General features: G+C 45.8%; 1 protein-coding gene across 1 annotated transcript in view; it reads right to left on the bottom strand.

Annotated features, from left to right (window-relative positions):
- bmpr1aa (bone morphogenetic protein receptor, type IAa) overlaps positions 1–22249 on the bottom strand; it is a 60370-nt gene extending 38121 nt beyond the window's left edge. The window contains exon 1 of the mRNA XM_061227680.1: positions 16523–22249. The gene's annotated coding sequence lies outside the window, so the exon portion shown is untranslated. The remainder of the gene's footprint in view (positions 1–16522) is intronic.
- Positions 22250–22291: the final 42 nt, after the last annotated feature.

Raw genomic sequence — 22291 nt, 5'->3', positions numbered from 1 at the left:
GGTGGGGCTGGGTGCTGTGTGGCCAAAGTGATGTGTAGGTGGGGCTGGGTGCTGTGTGGGTGTGGCCAAAGTGATGTGTGGGTGGGGCTGGGTGCTGTGTGGCCAAAGTGATGTGTAGGTGGGGCTGGGTGCTGTGTGGGTGTGGCCAAAGTGCTGTGTGGGTGGGGCAGGGTGCTGTGTGGGTGTGGCCAAAGTGCTGTGTGGGTGGGGCAGGGTGCTGTGTGGGTGTGGCCAAAGTGCTGTGTGGGTGGGGCTGGGTGCTGTGTGGGTGTGGCCAACGTGATGTATGGGTGGGGCTGGGTGCTGTGTGGGTGTGGCCAAAGTGATGTGTAGGTGGGGCTGGGTGCTGTGTGGGTGTGGCCAAAGTGATGTGTGGGTGGGGCTGGGTGCTGTGTGGCCAAAGTGATGTGTAGGTGGGGCTGGGTGCTGTGTGGGTGTGGCCAAAGTGATGTGTGGGTGGGGCTGGGTGCTGTGTGGCCAAAGTGATGTGTAGGTGGGGCTGGGTGCTGTGTGGGTGTGGCCAAAGTGCTGTGTGGGTGGGGCAGGGTGCTGTGTGGGTGTGGCCAAAGTGCTGTGTGGGTGGGGCAGGGTGCTGTGTGGGTGTGGCCAAAGTGCTGTGTGGGTGGGGCTGGGTGCTGTGTGGGTGTGGCCAACGTGATGTATGGGTGGGGCTGGGTGCTGTGTGGGTGTGGCCAAAGTGTTGTGTGGGTGGAGCCAGGGTGCTGTGTGGGCGGAGCTGGGAGCTGTGTGGGTGGGGCCGGGGGCTATGTGGGTGGAGACAAAAGCAGAACCTCCCCTGCCTGCTCTGCCCATATTGTGGGAAAAGCAGTATGATCACGCACCAGTTGAAGGGAAGGGGGGAAGAGGGGTGTGTCAAAGTGGAAAAGCATGGCCTGGATTTGAACTAGCAACCTCCAAGAGGGGCCCAGCGATTGGCTCCACACTGGCTCAGAGGACTGTGAGAGGCGAGGGGGGGAGACGGGGGCGAGGGAGAAGAGGAGAAGAGCTTTGAAGGGGGGGGGGGGGGAGAGGGTGGATGCGGCGCTTTGTGGTGGCGCGTCAGCCTAATCCATCAAACTGCCTCCCAGGGAACCGCTTCACCGAGAGAGAAACACTCACAACATTAAAGAAAGAAGAAAAGAAAAATCCCGTTCTCTCAAGGACTGCTTTGGGAATGCCACGTTTCTTTTCACATTCATCATACACACACACACACACACACACACACACACACGCACGCGCTCTCACAGACAGACATACAAACACACACACACAGACCCACACACACAGACCCACACACACACACACACACACACACACGCACACAGACACACGCACACACACACACACACACACAGACATGCACACGACACACACGCAGACACACACGCAGACACACACACACACACAAATATTCATCTAGCCATAGGAGATTCTCATTTTCTAAAGATTTTCTGTATGGCTTAGGGGAAATTAAGCAAATAAATGGTAAATGGTCTGCACTTATATAGCGTCTTTATTAAAAGTGCTGTACAATTAATGCTTCTCATTCACCATTGCACACACCAATGGGTGAATGGGTGAAGGCACCAACCAGCTCATCAGGAGCAATTGGGGGTTAGATGTCTTGCTCAGGGACACTTTGAGACACCAGACGACTGCTCTTACCCCCTCAGCCAAACCAGCAGGCTGAACATTTCTACCGCCTTAACGCCGGGGGGGGGAATGTAGGAATGGGGGTGCATGTTGCACTGGCTGTAGAATAGCACACTAGGGGGAGAACAGCGGAAATCCAGTGACGCATGACAGGAATGGCGCAGGTCTCCGAGGCGTCTCTCTCTCCCGGGGGACGTCCTGGAGGAACAAGGCCAGGGTCACTCCAGGGTGCAGCCGATAATTGGCGCTTAAACCGCACTGTCTATTTTTACAGCGCGCTGCGTACACAGGAATACTCTGAGGTCAGGCTGCCGTCCCTGTGCAGGGCTCTGCTCCAAGAAGGCCGAGCCAGGAGACAGAGAGAGAGAGAGAGAGAGAGAGAGAGGGAGAGAGGGAGAGGGAGAGAGAGAGAGAGAGAGGGAGAGAGGGAGAGAGAGAGAGGGAGAGAGGGAGAGGGAGAGAGAGGGAGAGAGAGGGAGAGAGGGAGAGAGGGAGAGAGAGAGAGAGAGAGGGAGAGGGAAGGAGGGAGGGAGAGAGGGAGGGAGGTTGGGAGAGAGAGGGGTGGGGAGGGGGAGGGATAGAGAGAGGGAGGGGTAAAAACTGGAATAGAGAGGGAATAGTGGAGGGAGAGAGAGGAAAAGAGGGACGAGGTGGCAGTAAATGGAGTAAAGGGGTAGAGACGCAGAGAGAAGCAGAGAGAGGCATGCAGTATGAAGAGTGGTAAAGAAAGGGAGGGCAGAAAAAGACAGAGAGAGAGAGCAGAAGCTGGTGTTCCACCATCCCTCCTGTGCCCCCACAAAGCATATCTTCTCTCATTCAACACAGGGGCCATACAAGTGATCCTTAAATGGTGGATACAAACAGTGACAGAACAAAGACAGTGTACGGAAAGACAAGTGCTACATAATATTCAAAAGTAAAATTAAAACTGCTAAATAAAATGTCAACTTAAAAAAAAAAAAACTTATGGTGTTTTATGCTAGTGCTTTTAACTTTGTAATATTCATACATTAACATAAAAATCTTACTATACTGGAGTGAAGTACTGTGTCTGACACTCGGACTATGCAAACGGACTGTGGAATCACACTTTTGCGGAGCGATCGTTTTCCTGGAAGCAGCGCACGGTTGTGTAACCCCAGTCCCCCAGTTTCATTACATAACGCGTTTTCGGTCCAAAAGGGACCGCCAGCCGCATTAGCTCAAAGGGCCGTCGTACGCAAAACAACCTCCGGCGTGTACGCCAAAGCTGCGTAGTAAAACAGCGTGGGGGAAAAACCTCTGGGTGCGTCTGGCCGTCCGCGCGTGCGTCCGCGGTGTGGGGGGAAAGATAGAGGCCGAACAGGAAGGGGAAATCGAGCGTCTGAAGATTCAATCTCGGCCGTTAAATCCGCCGGGTTTAGTAAAAGCAACAGAACAGCGCGAGGGGTTTATGAAAACGGACCAGGGCTCGGGGGGGAGACACTAATGCGATCAAAGCGAACGATCAGCCATAGCTAATTGAAATTAAAGACCATAAAGGAAGGTGGGGGGGGGGGTTTCACAGAGGCGTGTGGGAACTCACTGGGTCCGGAGGGGGGGGTGGGGGGGGTCTCCCTCAGCTCCATTCACAAGACCCGCGGATGCACGGCTTTCTCTGCCCTCTCTCCCTTCTTTCCCACTCCTCCTTTCGCTTGCCGTAGATCCCCCCTCTTCCCCTTCACCCTCCCCTGTTTCCCAGCCCTCCTCCGTTACCCACCTGCTGCCCCACACCCCCTCACACCTCCTCCTTCACCATCCCCCTTTCCTCTCCTCCAGATACCACACCGTCTCTGCGTCTTCCCCTCCTTCCGCCTGCCCGCCTGGCCCTCACCCCCTCCCTGTGTATGTGTAGGTATCCCAGAATCCCCGGAGGAGGCCTGGCCCTCACCCCCTCCCTGTGTGTGTGTAGGTATCCCAGAATCCCCGGAGGAGGCCTGGCCCTCACCCCCTCCCTGTGTGTGTAGGTATCCCAGAATCCCCGGAGGAGGCCTGGCCCTCACCCCCTCCCTGTGCGTGTAGGTATCCCAGAATCCCCGGAGGAGGCCTGGCCGTCACCCCCTCCCTGTGCGTGTAGGTATCCCAGAATCCCCGGAGGAGGCCTGGCCGTCACCCCCTCCCTGTGCGTGTAGGTATTCCTTAAGCTTCGGCTGAAAGCCCGGCCTCGCCGTCAGACGGGATTACGCAGGAACGTGTTATTTGCAAAGCGTTAATTAACCGCGGCCGTGCCAGACACACGAGCTTCGGATGACGCAGCTCCCACACGGACGGGCGAGTGGGAGGACGCTCATATTCGCCGTGTGATTTTCCGTTCGGCCTCCAGACAGGAAGCGCTCCCTTTTAGAGATATCTCTACGATCAACGGTTTTTTTATTAACGCAAATAAACTAATCAGGATGTGTCTCGCTGGTATAAACCAAGTCTGAGTGGGAGATTTGAGAGAGGATCAACATGGCTTTATCCTATACCACCGCTTTCATCTCACCCTGAATAAATAAACCAGGAATTTCAAGGCACGACACATAGAGTTTGGACCGGGACAAAACTATCAGATCGATTCCGCGCCTTTCGTTCCGCACCTGCTAAGAATTCACACCTCACGCCTGAAAGACAACAGCAGGTCAGGGCCAACCAGAGCATGTTTTTCCACCTTTAAATATGCGGCCGTCGAGCAGCCAATGATTGGCCCTCAGGTCGCAGGTGAGTGGCAGCTGCGTTGCCGACGGCGATCCCCGCAGCATTCCATCCCTTCACACCCGCGAGGAGTTCTACGGCATAGGGCGGGGCAGAGGGGGCCATGTAAATGCAAATGATTGACATGATAATCAGATCTCACCCTTTAGGGCGTTTGCTACAGAGGCCTCTGAAATGCACACGGTCCTGTTATTTACAGGAACAAGCCCTGCCCGTGGGAGCCTCTAATTAAGATCTCTTTAATACGTCCATAAATACCCGCAGCACTCATCACACACCTGCAAATAAAGGCTACCATCCTTGAGCAGGTCTGCCCGAGGAGCAAGAAGGGTAATGATCATCTGTGCTGGCATCATTAACACCCCAGCATCTTCAAAACCGGAGCGTCAAATGGTAATGAGGGCCATTTCCTGTGTGGTATGGAATCTAGTTAATAGACTGAATACTATGGCAATACTATGAAACCATAGACGTAATTTGACTGACCGTAAAACCAGCAACTGCGGGATACCCTCCAGTTAGAAGTACACAGGCAGAGACACACAAGAAACGGAAACAAAATATTTTGTTCATTGAGAAGGTGTGTGTGTGTGTGTGTGTGTGTGTGTTTTAGTGTTTGGCACTTTCATCATGCTGATAAAGTACACTTCAATTTGAATCTGAGAGAGGGAAAGAAAGAGAAACAGAGAAAGAAGGGAGGGAGAAAAAAAGAGAGGACTGAGGTTGGCGGCTTTTGTAATGAAGCGTGATCCAAGCTACAGCTGAGGTCCTGCAGTGGCTCACTGCGACGTTATGGTATTGGAACAGACAGGCATGTAACCCTTAATTCAGTCTCACAGGAAAAACTGAACCAGCAATGACTGAACATTGAAGAAGCAGCCAGCACTGAGAGCCAAAATGGAGTCTGACAGTTAGAGGCTGGCTGGCTCTAACACAGGCCATAACAAAGAGAACCGGCTAGTGAAATACACAGAATGGGTCTGCCAAGGCGGTAGGGAATTATCTACAACAAAAAACAATTCATCCTATACAGTGTTTCTGGATTTAGATCGCACCAAAGGTCCAAAAAGCATTCCAGTTATTGTTAATAATGTGTGATCCCAACTGTATCAGATAAACCTAGAGGAGGCAATTTTCTAATCAAACATTCCAGAAAATTTGACATAAATTTATATCTTTCTTTTGTTGCTCAATCTGTTAAGGTAGTGCCTTTGTCAACAGTAACATACAAGCTACTTTGCCTCGAGCCAGCAAACTGCCATAGCAACTGGTCCAGAACACAGACTCTGGCTCTCATTTGCATGCAACCCCTAAATAGTAGAGGTTGTGTCACGTCTCTTGGCAAGGCTGCGTGTGAGAAAAAGGTTACGGGAAGCAAAAAACAAACAGAAGGGCGGGGAGGAGGCGGAGGGAAAGAGGGAGGGAGCGAGTGAAAGAGAGGGGGCAGAGAGACCATCCATCACCATCAGCTGTCAGCCGCCTGGATCCACAAATCATTTCTACTGTATCTCTGTGTTTGCTTTTCCACTTCTGCAAACACGAGAGGCTGACAGCTCGGCCGATCGCGCCCAAAGCCTGCTGACTGACTGACTGACGGGCGGGGGACCGCGCTCGCTGCCACCGACTCCGGATTCTTCCATGACACATAACGAGAGAGGCGCCTCGCTCGACCGACCTCAAACTGAGACTCTGCCCGAAAAAGAGGTCTCAGAATGAAACTAAACACAACACTCGCGTGAAAGAGCTCCGGGTTTGTTCATTAGGCCACACATGCTACATGATATAAGATATATATGCCTTAACTTAGAATTTAATGAACATTTGGCAGATTTTACAGAATATACTGTAGCTTACATACATTATGTATGCACATTTTAAAAGCAAGTGGATGGAAATGATGAATTTTCATATTATTAAAAACATATTATTTTTACATAGAACATATTTAAATACTATGTACAAAGGGCAGCTGAAGTGTGCGTGTGCCTGTGCGTGTGAAAGAGAGATGATGTAGTGAGCTAGCATTTCACCCACCAGCACAGCACATAGCAAAATGGTGATTTTGGCCTGAACGAGCTTCTCGGGACATCACACGCCTGTCAGAACCACTGGATTCATTTCAGAGCCTGAATGAAGAACCCCCCGGACCCGAAGGCCTCGGATTTGGCGCCGTAAAGTACCCTGACGTTTCACTTATCTGGACCACATGTGGAACGGTACGTTCTGAACAGACTCAAACGGACCGCAGCGCTTTTTCTTACATGTGATTTTCAGAGGTTAAAAATAAATGTACAGGCACTCAGACCTATCGTTAAATTAGGGATGACCGGCGTCATTGTTTCCCAGGAAAATCTAGAAGGCCTAGCTCTGTGCAGTTTCTGGAGTTCAGTTTCGCAAACTGTTCAATTTCGATCCATTAGTAGTAAAAAAAAAAAGACGATGCAGTACACAAACCACAATAACAATCCCGGCCATTACAGATGAACTGCAGCACACCAACTCCGGGGAGATGGGGAGAGAGGCTAAAGAGGAATATAAAACCTAAGCACTGGTGGAGTCGACAGTTCGCTAATATATAATTTAAAAAAAATCTAACAAACACTCCAAAACTCCACTGCCAGATTCCCAGGATCACAACCAGGAACTTTGGCCGTGGTTTAACCAAGCTCCGGCACCAAGCGTAACGTGGAAAAAGCGCGATAAAACGTGATCGGATTTTCGCATGTGAAACCATCGGTGCGCTGAAAGGAAAATGCTTTGGCCCTCGACAGCAGAGCCAAAAGAGTCGCTCTTCTCACACAGACCCGACAAAAGGACGTCCGCACACAGCTGATAAAGGAACGCGTGCACCCTCCGCGGCCCGCCTACCAACAGCCAACACGGCTCTTTGTTCCGAGGCGCACACAAAAGGCCGCCCGTCAAACAACAATAGAGCGAGTGACAGCTCTCCCCAAAGTACGAGTGTGCGCCTAATCCCAGAGTCAAACCGAAATAACTGTACACGGCATTAGCCGGGTTACCATTTCCGAATTAACTTGAGGCTACGACCAAGCGTACAAAGCAGTTTGTTTCCAACTTCAAAAGTACAAAGTCAACTAGTGATATGGCATACATGTGAATAGCTGGCCAGTATTGCTTGCCCAATAGCTTACTTAGCACAAATGTTAATGGCACGCAACACGACTTTCATTCAGTGTGGATTCATAGTCTCCCACTGTGTCCGTTTCCATCAGACAGAAGATGTAAACATTTCCACTCAATGTGAAACTCGTGACACTGCAGCTGTAAATGAATCATAGGTAAATGCAGCGAGCGGCAAATGGCGGCAGCCCCGTGGCTCTGTGCTTGGATCTGGAGCAGACTGCTGGGCGTGAGTTAGCAGACAGTTCTGATGAGTTTATTTTCAGAGAGAACCAGGCGAACTCAAGAGAGTGACGGAAGCACACTCGGATCGGCCCATCGAAGCCTGGACAGGCCCTTCCAAGCTGTGTGTGCGTGTGTGTGTGTGTGTGTGTGTGTGTCTGTGTGTTCGTGTGTGTGTGTCTGTGTGTGCGTGTGTGTGTGTGTGTGTCTGTGTGTTCGTGTGTGTGTGTCTGTGTGTGCGTGTGTCTGTGTGTGCGTGTGTCTGTGTGTGCGTGTGTCTGTGTGTGTGTGTGTGTGCATGTGTGTCTGCGTGTGCGTGTGTGTGTCTGTGTGTGCGTGTGTCTGTTTGTGTGTCTGCCTGTCTGTCTGTCTGTCTGTGAGAGTGTGCGCGTGTGTGTGTCTCTGTGTGAGTGTGTGTGTGTGTGTATCTGTGAGAGTGTGTGTGTGTGTGTATGTGTTTCTGTGTGTGCGTGTGTGTGAGTGTCTGTTTGTGTGTCTGCCTGTCTGTCTGTCTGTTTGTGTCTGTGTGTGCGTGTGGGTCTGTGTCTGTGTGTGTCTGTATGCCTGTCTGTGAGAGTGTGTGCGTGTGTGTCTCTGTGTGAGTGTGTGTCTGTGTGTTTGTGTGTATCTGTGAGAGTGTGTGCGTGTGTGTGCATGTGTGTCTGTGTGTGCGTGTGTCTGTTTGTGTGTCTGCCTGTCTGTCTGTCTGTCTGTATGTCTGTCTGTGAGAGTGTGTGCGTGTGCGTGTCTCTGTGTGAGTGTGTGTCTGTGTGAGTATGTGTGTGTGTGTATCTGTGAGAGTGTGTGCGCATGTGAGAAGGAGTGTGTGTGTCTGTGTGTGTGCGTAGGTGTGTGCGTATGCATGTGTGTGAGTGTGTGTCTGCGTATGTGAGTGTGTGCCTCTGTGAGAGCGTGTGCATGTGTGAGAAGGAGTGTGTGTGTCTGCGTGTGTGGGTAGGTGTGTGCGTATGTATGTGTGTGAGTGTGTGTCTGTGTGTGTGCGTATGTGTGTGTGTGCCTCTGTGAGAGCGTGTGCATGTGTGAGAAGGAGTGTGTGTGTGGGTGTGTGTGTGTGTGTGTGTGTGTGTCTCTGTGAGAAAGTCTCCTGGAGCCAGGTGGTAGAAACGAACCCTCATGGCACGAAGCCCGGCTTTGCCAGACTTGTCAAAATCGCAGCCCACCGTTAAAATTATCTTGGCAACAAAGTCTTGGGAAAAGCCATCCCAGAAAGTCTCTCACTGACTAAGTTTGGTTTCTCCAGCTGCCAGGAACTGAGTACTGCTGGCTCCCGTCTCTCCCTCAGCAGAATGAAAAAAACGGCAAAAGCTGCATTAGTAAGGCTCAACTCACTCCAGCAAAAGGCGTGGCACTTTCTGGGGTTTCAAGACGCAACATGGCTCAAATGCTGGCTAAGACAGGGCTCCATGACCAGCACAGACAGCCCCAGAGATATTTCACAGGACATGTTAAATCAGTGTGATTTATTTTATTTTTTTACAAAAGGTTCTTTGTTGCCTGACATACATAGGACATGACACAGGCTTTTAAAGGGCCAGATTAGGCTAATGAAATCCATTTACACTTTTGAGAGCCACTTTTCCCTGTGGAAAACCGTTAATATCTCCCGACTTCCTGAAGGAAGGCAAAGATATCAAAATGACAAAACTGAACTGCAAGATCCCATCTTCAAATGGCAATATAGCCTCCTACAATGCAAGCAAGCTTTTATCTTTCAAATCAAATCTCACCCATTTGGTTTGGAGCAGCTCAAACAAAAGAAGAATTGAATCGACACGGAAAGCAGACGTGATGTGGCTCCGAATGAAAGGTACACATTCTCAGAATGTATCATTCTACAGGAAATAGCTTGCCATAATCCACGACTGAAACATCAGGCTACAAAATGTAATTTGTCCATGGGTGTTAGCTTGAATTCATGGCCTCTGAATCTACAGCCAACAGGTACAGGCAACCATCATGACTCATGGTCAGGGCATAGATCTGTGTCACCGAGTTCATGTATGATTTAAGAGCGCATGCTACAATTTCAACAATAACCAAAGGATATCACCGAAGCTAAAATCGCGTCCTGTTCCAACAACACATTTCGGCTTGTCAACCGATCGGCTTCACTGAATCCCATCTTTGTGTTGGCAAAGGCGAGGCTGCAAGTACTCCTTTAAAATTCATAAGGAGGTAAACAAGAGTCCTGACCTTTCCACTTTCTCCATTAAATGATAAAAATCTCAGTTCCCATCCTACCATCTCAGGTCTCCTTCCGTCCACATTAACCTGCTCCAAGTCTAAATTATTCACTCAGGCCCATCTATATAAAGTAGATCGATGCAAGAAGTAGGTTGCAACTTCTTATTCCACAAGGACCATTATAATTATGGAAAGAGTTGGCAGCCCATCATGACACGGCTCAGCAAATTTGAGGATATTTAGCTAGCTGAGCAATAGTTATATTTTACAGAAAGGTGACAGAAAAAGCAAACTGCAGCAAAGTGTGGACCACACTGTAGCATTTATGGTAATTATTCTTTATTACCTTTTTATTTTGTGTTAACAACCCACACACACACAGACACACACACACACACACACACACACACACACACACACACACACACACACACACACACACACACACACACACACACACACACACACACACACACACACACACACACACACACACACACACACACACACACACACACACACACACTACCCGATATTATCAAGGGTCCAAGCACCCAATCATTAATGTAGGCTACTTGTTTATACAGTTATTGTTGTTGACAGTTTTTTTGAGTCTATGTAAACAATTATTTGGAAATACTGCGCAGGTGTGGGGTCACGCCACTATGCCAAGCTATTTGAATTTAACTGAATTGAGAGATGGACCAACAACTTGACATTGCGTTTCACATTGACACTGAATCTTCTCTTTCATAAATCTCTTCTGGTGTAAATGATCATAATTCTTGATTTTGTTTTTTGTTTTTGTTTTTTTTTTACATAGAATTTGTCGACCGATTACTCATCTGCATCAGCACTTGGGCAGCATTTGTGAGTTTAAGCCTCATTCTTTTTCTCCCTGCCAATAAACAGAGACAAGGAAAGAGAAACAGGAAAAGGGGAGCAACGCACAGCGATAAAAGCAGCGCGTGGTCAAAGCCTCGTTGTAAACAGGACGGTGCCCTCTCGCTCAGCCAGGTCTCCCCTGTGACTGGCCTCTCCGGGCCGGCCTCCGTATGCGTCCCGCAGCGTGCGTTTAAATTTACACGCGTCTGCAGTGCGTGGCTTTCATACCCCACCCCGCACCCACCCCGGGGGCCCCGTGTGAGAGGGCATGTGTGGCGGGCTCGGAGACTGCAGACGCCCGGGCTCAGCCACGCTGGCTCCAGGCTGGGGCTAAGAAGCAGACAGGAGTGCAGGGCCTGAAACCTGATCCACACTCCTCTCCCCCCCATCCCCTCCCAGTCCTGCACCTCCTCCACCACCACCATCGCTCCAACTCTACCTTGCCAGAGAGCGAGAGAGAGAAAATGAAAAAAAAAAGGAGACTTTCAAGGCAAATCAATCCCTGGCCTGAAGCTGAATGTTTTTAGTAATTTTCACCATTACTGCTGCAGCAAGGGAGCTCGCTTAACTTAAATCACACAAGCCCAAATCACAGCTTCACTGGTGTGTGTGCTAGTGTGCGTCTGCTTGTGTGTGTGTGTCTGTATGCGTGTCTGTATGTGTGTGTGTGTGTGTGTCCGTGTGTGTGTGTCCATGTGTGTGTCCGTGTGTGTGTCTGTATGTGTGTCTGTATGTGTATGTGTGTGTGTGTGTGTCCATGTGTGTGTCTGTGTCCATGTGTGTGTCCGTGTGTCCGTGTGTGTGTGTGTGTCTGTGTGTGTGTGGGGGGTCAATGGGGTCATTTCTTTCCCTTTCTCCTGCTTCCTTTGTGTTACCTCACTGTAATTTATCGAGCCGTTTCTGGCGTGTTGGTCGTTGGGCTGCGCTGACAGATCATTAAAGGTTTAATTTGCAGCAGTTAGGCGACGCAGCGATCCGACCGGGCCCTTCAAAGGGAGATGAGAGTCTGCCGTGTTCTCCGAGCCACTCGCACCTCGAGGACGCCTGTAGTAATCATCGAAAAACAAGCAGGCAGGAGCTCGCCTTCAGCCGTCACATGGCCATGGAACGCGCAAGCCGCTCAGAGAAACGCTCTCTGTCCGAGCCCAGCGTCTGAGAAACGCTCTCTGTCTGAGAAACGCTCTCTGTCTGAGCGCAGCGTCAGAGAAACACTCTCTGTCTGAGAAACACTCTGTCTGAGAAACGTTCTTTGTCTGAGAAACGCTCTCTGTCTGGGAAACGCTCTGTCTGAGAAACGCTCTCTGAGAAACGCTCTCTGTCTGAGAAACGCTCTCTGTCCGAGCGTGGCGGATATCAGCTCCAATTCTCCAACACTGCACTTCACTTTCCAACAAACGCTTTAAAAGCCCTTAAAATCCCCTTTCACAATAAACTACATAAACTCTATAAAACCAAACCATTACCCCAGCTTAGCTCTACCAAATAAAGCCCACTGAATTTGTAGTAAGTAGTTTAATTAGGCGATTGTATATCCGAGGTCAAAATTTGACAAGTGGGACTTTAATGCTTTAGATTGCAATTTTGCACGATGCTGTGGGGGCAATGTACAATACTCTTCAAAATAAAAAGGCCAGAAATGATCTTAATGTCAGTCCTTTCCATTTATAGAGACAGTAGTCTATACTGTTAAAGCACAACAATATGAGATTAAAACGCAACTGCAATTATGATGATTTAAGAGCCCTCGAAGGGCACTATTAAACTAGATGAAGGGCTTTAAATTCATGTCAGACCAGCCATTGTCCATATCAGTTAACAGATAACCTAGAGCCTTAATATTTTACGTTTTCTATTAAAAACTGTAGGTATGGAAATGGCAGTTATTTTCCTACTGCTGGAAGGCAAAGCTTCCCCAGATTTTCATGAAACTAAGTAACTTATTGTAACACATCTGTGTGTTAGCAGAAACCAGAGTGCACTAAACCTAAGGGTATTTTGACATATTAAGTAATTCGAGCTTTACGAGTCTAATTTTCATCCGTTCCAAAGCCTTTCACTAAACATACAATGTAGAGGCCGGGACAGTCCTTCTTAAGGCTATATTTTCACATTTCGCCATGTTTCACTGAGCTCGGACAGAGGATAACACAAAGCCACGTTTTCTGCAGTGAAAAGAAACGAGTTCTGCTTTTAACTTAGAAACCCATTCACTGGATTCTAAACAGCGTTTAGACCACCGGCATGCCCCCGTAAAATGAACCGAGATCTGCCGCACTTAATAATACTTCCGACAAAAGCTATTTAGCACAAAAAAAAAACCCAAAAAAAAAAAAACCCAGTAACAGGAGATTCTAAAGAAACAAGGTTGTTCACAGCGGTCTCGCAGCAACAAATGAGTTTGTGCGCTGAAATAAAGCCAGGCCTGTCTGGCCTGGTGAAAACACTGGAGAACTCACACGCATGAGGCAGAACCTGGGACAGACATACACAGAAACTCCATAGCCTGCTTATAAGCCAGTTTTTGTGGGAAGTCCAACCACCAGCCAACCGTGACTTTGTTTAAGGATACAAGTGAGAAAAAGTAGGGAAGCCTCTCCCCGGCTAATATTAGCCTCCCTGGCTATCTCTGGTACATTTAGAGAAATGTTATTAATGTGCATTATCCCTGTCAAATATGCCAATAAAGAAAGAAATTATTAGGATTTCAGCGCTTTGAGAAAAATGTCTTTATTTAAATGACAAGGTTAATGGTCACTTGGGAGGGTCTCCCTGACGTACCCATAATTTATTTGTCATTCCCTGTGCTATTCTGATCACCCGCTATTTTTAGACACGAGAGAGGTAAATAAACGAAGAGTGTTCCGGTATTAATGTTCCCAAAATACGGAGCAGAAAAAAAAAAGAAAGAAATGTGAGGTCATGAGATGAACCCCCCCCCCACCACCACAGCTAGCAGTGGGGGCTGCGTCATAGCAACAGCAAATAAGATCTACAGATGCAACCCTAAACCTCTTCCCCTTTTTAATGGAATATTTATCTTTCTCCAGCCTAATAGTCTTAAGGTCTATCTTTATCGGGGGCCTGAGCCTGACTGCAGTGGAGAGTATATCAAGGCTGAATTATGCGCCATTCGCCAGCTACCCAACTGCCCCATCGCTTCACCTCCCGGCAGAAATTATGCCCAACCTCAATTACACTTCCCCGTACTGCAGGCAATAACGCAGCGCGGGGGCAATGAATCTCCACGTTCCCCGGAGACCGGCTAGCACTCACACCAATCACCCAGACACAAATGAGCGCAGCGATCAGCCACGCTCGTCGCTAACCGACGCTAAGGGGTAGACGGGGTCCATAGACTCGGGTTCAATTAAGACAAACAGCCCCAAGTCTGACTGTAATAAACTATGATTGGCTTATTTTTGTTGGAATACCTGAAGCAGGCCTCGCCCCGGCCTTTTTTTTTCAACGGCCTCCCTCTCTCCTTCTCCAGTTCCAACTCCCAGATATTCCGCTGTGTTATTTTTGTAACGGAGAGTCCAGAGTAAGCTGTGGAATGTGCAGCTGTCTGGCATATGCTTAATGTTAGCCTTTATATTTCATTTCTCCCTCCCCTCCCCACGTCTACTTTTCATCTCTGCCCTGGCTCTCAGCAGCCTTCTCAACCCAGACAGTTTCGCGTTCAGTATTTCCATCTGGAGTTTCACCTCTCCCCGTCTCAGCCTTATTTTACATCTGTGTGGCTTTTAGTGGGGGTGGAATCTCCTTCTCTCTGTCACACACACACACACACACACACACACACACATACACTCTCTCACATATACACACACACACACACACACTGACACACAGAAAACAAATTAAACCCAGCTTTCCACCATGAAGTTGTGATGAAAAAAACATCCATAAAAATGACCCGTTATGACTGTCCAAACTCCTGGGAGATAAGGCAAAAAGCCCTTACTTAAATTTAAAAAACCCAACAAAAAAAACAAGCAGTAGGCCTACATATTTTTGCATTTTTTGCAACATCTGTCCCCATGTCTGAAATGCATATGCTATGGTCTTTCCCTGTTGTGCTTATGAGGATATTAATAATTTAAAATGCATACGTTATAGGTGTTGGGAGATTATCTCAATCAAATAACCGTGCATGTACACGCACCTTGCAAATAATACTTTCAGAACAGCATCTCGTGTATTATCGCTGATGAAATAACCCTTCAAGAAATGTACCAGCGGGGCAAGAAAGCTTAAATAACAGAGAACAACATATAGTAAAATTACTCAAACAATAAAACACATTGAGAATGTAGCTAAAAATCTATTTGAGTGCCTTTTTAAGGTTCAGTCTAATTCTGATTTAATTGTTACTTGTCAAGCACATTACGTAAAAGTTGTATGAAAACATGTGTCAAAGGCCGCCAGGTTCGAAATAGCATGCTCTGTGACGTTCTAGTTTCTAGTTGACGTATCTGTGTCAATAAAGAGAGATGGTAAACATGTTAAAATAAACAGAAACATGAACAATAAAATCACGTGGAAATGACTTGCGCCAATTTTATTAGATTTGCCCTGCACAAATATCATCACAAAGTATAAGCATATGCAACTTCAGTACTCAGTAACGCAACAAAAATAAAGTTTTCCAGTCTGGCAAATGTCACTTAAACAGAAAAAATCTCAGCTGACTCAGTGATTCACGCCCGAAGTGTTTGTTGCTGAAAACTGATCCGTAGCCTAGTGCAAGTGATCTCGATGCCCGATTAAGGATTTAGCCGACGACACTGTTTGCGGTAAACGATTTAGCCAGCTAAATAACTTCAGCAGGCAGAACTTCCACCATCTTCCATCCAGCAGTGCTCTTTCCACCAAACATTCGCCGCGGGCCACAGGGCCTCGACGGCGTAGGCTATTGATCAATAACATGATCAACATGGCAGAAATACAAAAACATACAATAAAAGCGTTCCTTTGCCATGGCATTGCTTCAGTTTAACGAATAATACCTGTCCATGTGCAATAATGTAACATTAACGAAATGCAACGTGTAACTGGACGCGTAATAAGACTTCGCACTAGCTGGTTAGCTGCCGACAGACACTTCTCATAATTTTGTAAATATAGAAAGTTAGTGTTTTTATTTGATGTAACGCTTATAAGGCAAAATTAGATCATATACTACTGCAAAAATATAACCAAAAGCTCCCAGTGGTTACACAAAGTGAATAACAAGATGGCTAGCTATTTAGCCTGTCAAACTTCATAGCAGATGCAACATGACTGCCAGTCAACGATAGCTTGGTAGTTGCTCGCCCAGTTAAACCGATTAAAATCCACAATTTCACTCCATTTTCTTTCACATTGGTGTCACAGTAGATACCAGCCTTCAGTGTCAGACGTAAATAGCATAATATAGCCTACGTGTAATGTAAACGAGGCTATATGAATCACCCCAACGTAGATGATCTTTCAGTCCAAAGGAAATCTGTAATTCAACGAACTGGATAGACAGTGCCGTATAATATCAACCGTGTAATATCAAAATAATTAATACATAAACACATCTGTCATCTATTCGCACCAACTACTCCAGCCGCGGCCCAAACAACATGCCAGCCACAACAGAATATCAATCACAACAACAAACTTTTTTTTCCACAGCCGGAAAGAAAACCGGAGATCCGGAATTCACACTCACCTATATCGTGTGGCAATATCAATAAAAAATCCTTTCTCCGCAAATCAAGTCGATGCGTTTTGGGTTAATCTTCTATGCATGCGCATCAACGACTCTATAAAGTATCCCAGATTTGTATTTGTTTCTTTGTTGTTGTTTTCTTCATTGCTTGTGGCTCTTTACCCGTATCTGTCTCCCTCTCCGTCTCTCGCTACAGCCTGCTTTCTGCCAGCCTTTCGCAGGGGGAACATTCCAGCCCTGCGCGAAACGAGATCATTCCCGACCAAGCCCTCCAATCACTGCCGTCTGTGCGCTCTAGGCATTACCCGGGAGACCAGAGAAACAGAGGGGTGGTGGTAGGCTTACAACACCCCCGAGACGCCACCTGGTGTGAGTACACAGACACAACTCTAATGGGAAAGATAACGCGATCATTTATTCACATGTTCCTAAGTCCCCTTCCCCCGTTCTTTTTAACGATTGAAGCAGTGTTGCGCACAAGAGTAGTACAGTCACTCTAGCCATGTGGTTACATGGGAATGTATCAAGAACGTTAGTTCTACTACAATTACAGTAAATCTCAGTAGGTCTAGCCATCATTTTAGCTCATTTTGCTTATTGCATACTTGTTTCCCCAAAATAGTTTTAATGAATGACCTGCACTTGTATCCGCTATTTGACACCACGGAAGATGGGCTCATGGGAGCAGGTGAGTGCAAAATAATGTGTGTATAATAAGAACAGAAACAGTTTTGTCGCCAAAGTGGTGCATTTTACTGAAGTCAAAACACTTTTCTATACATGCAGTCTTGAGAAACAAGCAGGGGGTGAACTATAGCATGCCCCTTCAACAGGGGTCCCTGAAGGTACTGTAGGGTGTCTCTGGCCAGAGTTGAGATGCAATGACTATACATAGATTTGCAATAAAAAAAATAATAATAAAAGGCCTTTGTAACTTATGATGGATACCCCCATGGTACTTTTGAGCCTGGGTGGGAGTCACTGGATTAAAACAGAAACTATATCCCCTGAACTATAGGCACCAATGCATTAATTGGCATCAAGATCAGGACACTGAATCGCATACTGTGGTGAGAGAACAACCTGGATGACATCTGTGTATCCATCTCAACAGACGTGTGGCTCGCAGTGCAACTCTGCAGAATATACAGACCTTTATTTAAACAGTCGGTCAGTTCAGAACAAATTCTCATTTACAATGACCACCTGACAATACAGCTTTATACTACCTTACGGTGCAGGTAATCCAGTTGTCATAATAGTGAGAGACAGAGAGAGTGAGTGTGAGAAACATCCTTATTCTCCTTTATTGGTGATCTGCATACATTAAGGTCACAGTACTATTGAACGGAGCATGCATAAAAGGATTAAGGCCTTCACTAGACTGTATGTCCTTACCAAATCATTTTAAAAAGCAAAGATTAAGCTTTCTTTCTTTTCATCCAGATGACGACACATATAAATATGAGTCTTCCCAGCTGAATTACAGTTGTCACAGTTACAAAAAAAATAAAAAATAAAAATAAAATTAAAAAAATCTTGCACTATTTTACAGTACTTCACGGTACTGTTCACACTTCCCTATTCCTTTTGGCAGTTTTCTTTGTTGACACAAACATCTAGAGAAGGTGGCCCCGGGCCAGGGCCCCAAGATTACTGGGCCCCCAGAATCACTCCACACTGAGGCTGTCACTGAGGGCGTGACCACAAAATGGCTTCCCATGGCTCATAGTATCTTTAACGCCATTTTGTTTACAGCATCTCTGTGAGCTGGAGGGGGGGCGCTTATGAGACGCTTGCGTCTGAATGTTAAATGAGACAGTGCTTTCTGAGATTCCAGGCCAATCGTCAGATATAACAACATTTAAAAAAGAAAAGAAGAAAACCACTTAAAAAAAAATTCTTAAAGGTAGAGCATCAAACACATGTTAAGGTACAATAGGTAATTTCGGACTTCTAACGGTCAAGAGAGGAATTGCAGCAACAAACACGCTCAACACCACAATACTGTTTATCCCTCCCCCTTCTCTGTGAACACGCTGACGTTGAAACACCATTGGCTGTGGCAATTAGAACCAATTTTCAACCATTGAGCTTTAATTATTGTACAGCTATAGAATGTTTTGGTACAGAGTGCCGGCCCGTCAACAGCATATTTTGAAACCCAAATTTAAGGACTATAAACACAGGTAGAGGGTGAGTCAACATGTCAGTGAGCCTTTTTCAATGATAGGAAGGGATGGTCTTGTTTTTTTTAAATATTACCTGTTGTACCTTTAACTTAGCGTTTGTCCATGGCTCTGGTATCTGAACAGCATACTGGAAGTCCACCCCGTTTGATACAGACCCTTTGTCTATCTACAGTTTCTGCTTGTCTTCTATAGTTTCACATACATGTTTGCCAGCTACAACAAAAAGAAATTCATCAGTAATAGTGAAATACAAAACTGCAACATTCCTAAGCTTCCAACAAAGTCCATGCCAAAAAAAACTTAGACAAATGTTTAAAAACAGAACTATTCTTCAAATCAAGGCCATATTTTCAAACATTTCAGCAAGTGTTTTTAAAAAAACGCAATAAATAAGCTAACAAATTAATAAAAACTTAAGAAAGTTGTCACTGCATGCCACAAGGATAGCTTTATACTAATAATATTATCCTATCATACCATTGTGCTGACTTTCTAAACATTATTCATGATAAATACTTTTTTCATCCCATTCCTGAAAAACAGTAGAAAGCAGTACCTAAACACGATAAACATTCAAACACATGTCGCTCTTTTGTAATAATATACAGCAGTGCAAAAAAATAAGTTTGTGTAAACAGACACCTGAAGGAGCAGAAAGAAACCAGACTCCCACTGTTAAAGGAAGTCACTGATAGGCCAGCCCTACTCAGCAGCACCTAGGAAAACACAATTCACAAAGAGCACGGCATTGTGTGCCTGGAACCGGGGTGGATCACGGCACTGTCACGGACGCGGACCGTGAAGCGTGCGGTGGGAAAGAGCACCGCGCGGCTGAGAACTGGGGCGATGGCGTCGGGTTGCGTCAATGTTGGGTCGGTGCTGTGGGAACATCCTGCCCTGCGGAGAGCGAGGGATGGACGGAGAGGGGAGACAGAGGCGGGAAACCTGAAGCGAGTGAGAAGTTTGTGCTGGGCGGGTGGGGGTAAGGATAAGGGGCGGGAGGGGGGGAGGCCGGCACCAGATCGGCAGGGACTGATAACTTTAATGGAATGAACAACTAACAAAAGAAAGGAAACGATCGGTCGGGAATGGACAATGAAGAGGTTTGAATTGAGCTCGGAGAGAAAGAGAGGGATAGACACGGTAAGATAACATGAAGGAAAGAGAGTGAGAGTAAAAAAAAAGAGAAGGTAAGAGTACAAGAGAAAGAAAATATGAGTGAGAGAAAGGGAGATTGATTAATTCAATTGATATTCTGTCGCTGGCTCTTTGTAAATATGTACGTATTCTTTTATATCCGATCGGTATTATTTGTGCCTCAGTTTCCATTGAATTCAAGTAAAAAATAAAGTATACATATAGTTTGATTTTGCCAAAAATAAGAATATAATTTCACAGCATGGTTTCTATGATCCTTCAAGTGTCAAAAAACACACACAGTAGATACTATTTTATCACCTAGCTACTGCCTTAACAGGGAGGATAGCATCTGCCAAACATTCTACACAGTCTATATCATCACAGGCAATCTACCTTGTCTTACATACATTGAACAATGGAATATCCCTTATGACAACGGGAGCTCGCATCTATAAAATAACTTGCTATGGTGATCCTGCTTAGTACATTCCTCTGCATGTTCCTACAAAATAGTAACTGCTATTTTGGTAAACAGAATGTAATCATGACCACAATTTATATATATTTTTTTATATAGAGGGTTAAAAAACCAAAGAGAACACAATATGTGTGAATTCTGGGGAAATATAATTCAATGTAACCCATTGGAAGGATTTTTTTGACATTCTGTCTGCTGTCTGAAACATTCAGTGATCTGCTAGAGACAATGGGATTTGAGGTTTCTTCAAGTAATATGCACTTAAAGGTTTTTGAATTAAAGAATGAAGAATGAGGCAGCTCAATATGTGCGTTGAAACCATTGAACTGTATAATAACAGTTAAATGGTTGAAACGCCCCTGCCAGTTTAACAATGCCTGGGTTTTACCGCCCTCCAGTGGTGGCACACTGAACAGCTAGTTTAAAATATATGCACGGAGCTGTCAAAATGCGCTACGGAAACATGCTTAATACATCTGCCTGTTCTATTCATTTTCAGTTCCTTTGCGCTTGTATATTTTAACCTTTTTCGATTGAATAGATTATGTTCACTGCGCGTTTCCCTCTCATTTCCAGTTCCAGTTTCCCTACGTATTTATGTACCTATTTCCCAAAATTAACGTGTAATACAGTCCAACACACACACGTAGGCACGCGCGCGCGCACATAGTACAAAAAAATAAAATACAACAACTTCTAAAAGGAAAAAAAGAAAATGAAAAACATTTTGTGGGGTAAAATGGCTGTCAATGATGGACAAACTTCCAAAGACTCTTTCTAGTTTAAAGCCTTTATATAGCTTTATGGAAGTTACCTAACAATAGTATCCCTCTCTTGCAACATTATCCTTAACGTTCACGCAGTGACCTCCCATTCCCAATAATTCACTGCCCCCCTTGAACACAGATGATTGATGGTTGATTTAAAGAGCTCAAAAATGACATTCACAAAGCAGTGTTTCTGATATGAAGCTACAGATAGTACTGGAAAAATAAAATAAAACTAAATGAAATAAGCTCCACTCCAGTGTGAAAATGAACACATCTCCAGAGTTTAAGACTCCGAATGATACATGGTTTGTTTTTTCACAAATGCAACTACTGAAAATAGTTTTGTTAAAATAATGTTAAGCCACCATCTTTGTCCCCTTGTGAAAACAGCAGGTAAGTAAATATATTAGTTCATTTCTTAATATAATATTTATCTGTCTTAATATACTATTTCTAAATTAATTATCACTTTAAGTGGTAATTCAATCAAAACAAAATGAACTAAACTCATCATATATACAATCTGTCTGCGGCATTATATATTTATGGCATTATCTACTTATGCGTGTAATTTGTGTGTTGATATGTTTGCAGTTCAGAGCCACATTTTGGGTTAATAGATCTGGCTAGCATTGCAGAGAATTTGCGAAATAAATAACTGTTTCATGAATTTCCCAGCAAGCTTTGAACCAGGAAATAAATGTGCACAATGCTTCATTTTCTCAGTGAGCCCTTGAGTATTGTGTAATTACAAGCAGAATTCGTATTGATTCAAACCTACAGAAAGGGCAGCCATGCAATGCGCTATAGTATAACTGAAGTTAACACATTTGTGACCGAGTTAGTATCAACTTAAGAGGAATTCAAAGGAGATGAGTCAACAGGCATTTGAATATAGCATGGAACACATTCCTAAATATTTTGGTTGCCACTGACTTTTCGCAGACATATAGCTTGTATGAAATTAAATGAGTATAGAATTCCACTGTTCTGTATTTATTACTTTTGAAATGATCATTATCATTGTTTCCAGCATCAATAAATAAAAGCATCCCCTTGAGCTGATAAACTCAAGGGCGGTTCGTTCAGTGTTTTCTCGGTCGTCTCCGTTGTCTGTGATGGTTCTGCGGTCATCGCCGTTGTCCGGGGGTCCCCACCACCCCCCCCCCCACCCCCCCGAGACACTCAT

The sequence above is a fragment of the Conger conger genome, chromosome 18, assembly GCF_963514075.1.
Source record: "Conger conger chromosome 18, fConCon1.1, whole genome shotgun sequence".
Lineage (NCBI taxonomy): Eukaryota > Metazoa > Chordata > Actinopteri > Anguilliformes > Congridae > Conger > Conger conger.
Note: the sequence above shows the minus strand (reverse complement) of the source record. Positions and strands in the feature narration are given on the sequence as shown.